Below are 5510 nucleotides of genomic sequence, written 5' to 3' on the forward strand. Positions count from 1 at the left end.
ACTAACGTTAAAAAAGTAAAATCGCAATGAACCACCCCTTTAAAAAGAGTTAAGTGCAATAAGTTGCAGAAAACCATTCTTTGCTGTCTCCTCTTGCTGTCTGACACACAACTGAGCACGTGCACAAGCCGCATCTCGGCCAGCGTGTGATCTCTTCAGTTTTCTGTGCGCATAGCCGCCGCACACGTGCAAAGCGTGCGCACACACACAGAGACGCGTTTCCGACCCCGCAAACACCGAGTTGGTTCGTTTTTCACATCTCCTCGTGTTTGAACAGACCCATAGACACAGAATTATGTCAAAATACCCATCTCGACAATCATTCTCGTAAATGCAGTCAGTTATGTTTTAAATTAACGTAAACAGCTGAGAAAGAAATCGGATGTGTATCATTATACTGGATCCGTGCAGTCGGTCTTAAAGGGACAGCAGGCTATAAATACCTGCTGCTGAATGTCACTAATGTTAATTAAACAACAAGTCACAGCTTTAACAAAGATTAATCTAAATTTAATTCATACAGTGAACACTTTGCAGTGTTATTTTACACTTATTTATAAAATTTCTGTGGCTGAATACTACTGTTTATTTTATCTATGTTTGTAATTTGTGTATTTGTTCTTTTTTTTCTTTTTCTTTTTTTTACTGACTGTTCACTTGCCTTTAATCATGTTTGAAATTTCTTAGGGTATAGTTTTTGCTGTGGTATATGAAGAAGTACTTAAAGTGTACTTTAAGTAATAAACTGAAAGCAAAGTTACATTGATATTAAATAAGTTACATTAATTTTTTTTGTTTGTTTGTTCACATTTATGTTAAAATACAATTTTCTGATGTGTGACAAACACCACTGTCTGGTGGGAGTTGTGACACCGGAGTTGTGGATCCAAATGCTAGCAAAGGATTATGGGAAATGTAGTCCAGGGTAGAGTGGCAAGAATCAGGGGTGGAGTGCCCTCTGGTGGAGTTCATGGGCACTCCAGCTGGAGCTCGTGACAGTGCTCCGATTGATCGGCTACCGATCACAATCGGCCGATAATCGCGTTGGGATGTTTGATCGGTGGTCTCTAAAAAGGCCGATCTCAAGCTGATGACGCGTCTGCCGTGAGAGGTTTGGCACGACATGCAGCGGCACCGTCTCAGTCTCTGTCCAGCGCGGGTGAAATAATTATAATGTTGAAGGTGAGGTACAATTCATATTTCTTCATAAATAACGTATAAAGTAATTTGAAAACTTTCTGGGAGACATAATTTACAAACAGCAGTGAATCACCTCGCGCTCTCTCTCTCTCAAAATGCGCAAATGGCTTCAAATCACATCGCGTCTGCACTATAAGCGAGCTGCACACTGCACAGTTGACATCGCCATAGGAATTATCACTTGCAAAATCGAGCCAGTGTTGCATCGTCACTAAAGTTTATGAATCGCATTTCTTTTTCATTCTTGCCAGTATTTAACCATTCAGCACTCACGCGCGCTCATGCAAACTCGTAGCGCACACACATAACACCAGGTTCACACATACTCCGTTTGCAGTCCGTATGCGGTGCATATTTTTTTCCACGCTCATGTTAACGGATTTTAAAGTGTTCACACTGCACACGGTTGTGGTCCGGCAGTGCATTCCAGGAGCGGTCTGCAGCGATCGTTTCCACACCGAGTTTGCTGCATGCGCTGAATTAAAGTGACAGCGCATTGTTTGCGGTAAATATGAAAACTAAAATGTAGTAATTACACCATAAATGCATATTAGAGATGCACCGATGTTGGTGACCGGCCGGTCAGTCTCACGTCTTGCCGATTCCGAGCCGATCCTTTTATTGCCAGCGGCGCCGGGACGTCACAGCCACGCGCACACTCACAGTCATGTGTAAACATGTTGTTTCGCGTGAAAATGATTCTAATTTTAATTGCATTCCGTGTAAACGGCGACTGATAATGTATTTATGTCGTGCCAGATGAAGCTTGCACAGCCTGAGTGAGTGTGTGAGAGAGACAGCACACACAAAGTAACTCACAGAAATGTATAGATGCTTACTGTGGTAGAAAAAAAAGATATTTACAAAATATAATTTAGGTAAGCAACTTTATACGTCCATGATGTTTCCTCGAATATCAATATCAACACGATTGCAATGTGACACGGAATTTATACAATAGTATTTCAATAAACAAGAAGTTAAAATTAAGTGACTTAGACTTTAGACAAAATATTGACTATTTTTGCTCAATTTCACTGACGAAAATAGTTCCGATCAAAGCCACAGCAGAACTGTTGTGTGTCTCCGAGCAACACACAGCGGTGTTTCGTTACTGAATGAATCCACGTTTTTGAACTTGTCGAGTGAGTCAATGATTCAGTGGCCCATTCATAGGCCCTGTCCCAAATGGAACACTTCATGTGCACTTTCGGTCTTGCGGACTTACAATGGCCGCCGTGTGCGCATGTCCACAAGACCGTAGTGTGTCCCATTTGTCATTTTAGTGTTCAAAAGGGTGCTCACGAGCACCCCCTTTGTGGCCGTTATGCGCCCTCGATCCGCACTTCCACTGGGGCGAGCTCTGCAGCAGACTGCTACCCGACAGTCAAAGCGGCATTACATCACGAAAGTGCGGACTCAAAGGAAGACCGCGAGGGTTTATGGTGCGATTTGGGACAGGGCCATAAGTATGGAGTCAATATAATGCCACATATATATGCAAAATAATAAAGTTTTGCAAAAGAAAATAAAGTTTTGCAAACATTTTTTTTTTTATGATTACCCCAAGTTTATTGGTGTTGTTTCTCTTATTCAAATTATAAATTATATAACTAAACAAATAAATAATTGATTTTTTTTTATTTTTTTAAAACTTAACAGTTACAGTCATTTCTTAATTTATACCAGGAGTCAGTGGCGTAACTTAGTAATGACAGGCCCCAGTGCAGGCTATTACAACGGGCCCCCTGGGGTGCACGGTTATGAAGCAACCACCACTTTTTGCAACATCTGGTGGCACGCACGGATGTACCTGAAGAAACATCTCCATTTGATAACAAATTCGTTGGTCTGTGTTAAATAACAGGCGATCTATCGCTGGAATGTGTTATGGCGAGCGCTCGTTGCTGCTGTTATCGGTTCTCTCTTGGCACTCGTGCGCAGTCTTCACACAGACGATCGTACGCTTTGTTCTGGTAAAAGCACAAAACAAAATGCACACAAACATGTCCTTTCTCTTGATATACAATCACTGATGAACACCTTTGGTTTTAATGAGAGAAAAAAAAAACTACACGAAGCTGGATTAGAACCCAGAACCTCGAAAATGCGTGACAAAAACTCTACCATTAGACCACTACAACACACGAACAATTTACGCGAATTAATTTATTCAGTACTGTGAAGCATCTCGGTACTAATTGTGTTTTATTATTAATACGTTTATTATTAATTTATATTAATATAGTCGCTTGCAATGTGGGCAGGGCCCACGTGCGCTGCGCTAATCTTATAAAATTATTTATGCATTTGAAATTTTGCAGTGTAAATGCATTTATGGCCCCTCAGCTTCATCAAACTGTCTGTGTAAATGCATCTAATGGCACTTCAGATGCAGATTCTGTTTCCTCAGCAGTGGTAAGACAGAGTTTGTTAATACTAATTTCATTTGAAAGGTAACAACTCTACAGTTTCTTATTATTCTAACTGAATTAATTTAAACAAAAGTAAGAATCTGATGTGAAAGATGACACATTTAATAAGGTTGGGGGAAAAAATGACCATTTATGAATCCACAGTGGGAAATTACATCTGTTTTGTTACATACAGCAACTAATTTTAAGTTAACTATTTCTTCCTCTTTCCAGTCACAGAGCACTTTATTTTCAGAGTTGTTTAAGTGAGAGAAAATCTGTAACTTGGTCCAGATTGGGGGAACTGTAATGTTTAATGATTTCTTTGATTATGTAAAACATTTTTGCATTGAAATTTGCATAGATATTTGTTTGTATATGCTATAGAAAGAAAATCGGAATCGGCAGGTCACACTTCCAAAAAAATCGGAAATCAGAATCGGCCAAGAAAATTGCAATCGGTGCATCTCTAATGCTGTTTCACAGCCAACACATATGGCTCATTGGCTAGTTTTAAAGGAAAAGAGCACTTTTAGATAAAAAAGGCAATGATAGATGGCACTCGTGGAGATAAGAAAACAAAGTTCTTTATGCACCGCAGGATTGCTTGTAATAAAGATTTAAATGCAAAAGAAAAGGCAGTAGAGCTGAGTGTTTCTGTCAGTGGTAAGTTTTAATTTAGAGTGTTTGTGATAACGTAAGAAAAGTAGTTGAAATGTTTTGCCACTTGCTTGAGAAACTGTGTTGTGCTGTGTGTAAGCTATTGTGCAACAATTGCATGTGTAAAAACAAAAATGCACTTCATGATCGAACATTTAGGTGTGATAAATATATATTTTTGAAAAATGTCTAAAAAATGTTCCCCTCCACCCCTCAAAAAAAAAAAAACCCTCTCACAAGAATCACCTATAAGAGGGAAATTCCCCCCATTTTCAAAAATGAAATTCAGGCCCTGAATAAATGTCTAAAAAATAAATGTCTGATTGAAGTTTTACTATAAATAATTCTACATGATAAAAATAAGGCTTTAAAAAGATTGGTATCGGTGATCATATCGGCAGATACTGCTTTCTGTGATCGGCGATCGGTCTCAAAACTGATCGGAGCACCCCTAGACATAATCAACGTTGAATGTTCTGCAACGAAAGTTGTCGCTTTCAGCGGGAACTGGAACGGACTCAGGGACTGGAGCGGGCTCTAGGACAGACTCTGGGACTAATTCAAGGGCTAGTGTGAGGTCTGGAACAGACTTGGGGACTGGAGCAGGCTCAGGAATGACTTCGGGGATTAGAGTGGGCGCCACCGCCTCAGGAGGTTCTGCAGTGGAGGCAGCCACCTCTGGGGGAACTACGGTAGTGTGAGTGGCCCAAACACACAGAATGGCCGTAGCCCTAACTGGCAGAACAGAGAGTACAATGTCTATTACTGGGACTGACCGCGTTGTGCCCGGGGAACTGGAGTGAGTAGTGGCCGGCAGGCTTGAGAGTGTTGAAACAGTGTTGCTTGAAAATGCGGAGTCTTTGTGGCTCGTGAACGCTGAGTTTGTGTGGTTCGTGAGTGCAGAGTCTGTGTAGCTTGTGAGCATAGAGTCAGCGTGTCTCAGGAGTGTGGAATCTGCGTGGCTTGGGAGTGTGGATTCCACAGGGTAACCGGCAGCTCGCACGGATACCAGCGGAGAATCCTCCATACTGAAAGCCAATCTCTGACATATTATGATAGGTTCTATTGAAAGGAACGTGGGGGGTTGCAGTAACACAACCGTGACAGGACGTGTCTCTGGGCTGGCAGATGTGACAGGATGAGACTCTGGAAGATCAGCTGAGACGTGATGAGGCTCTGGAAGATCAGCTGAGATGTGACGAGGCTCTGGAAGAACAGCTGAGACGTGATGAGGCT

Source organism: Sinocyclocheilus anshuiensis, unplaced genomic scaffold, assembly GCF_001515605.1.
Source record: "Sinocyclocheilus anshuiensis isolate Anshui unplaced genomic scaffold, SAMN03320099.WGS_v1.1 scaffold3141, whole genome shotgun sequence".
Classification (NCBI taxonomy): Eukaryota; Metazoa; Chordata; class Actinopteri; order Cypriniformes; family Cyprinidae; genus Sinocyclocheilus; species Sinocyclocheilus anshuiensis.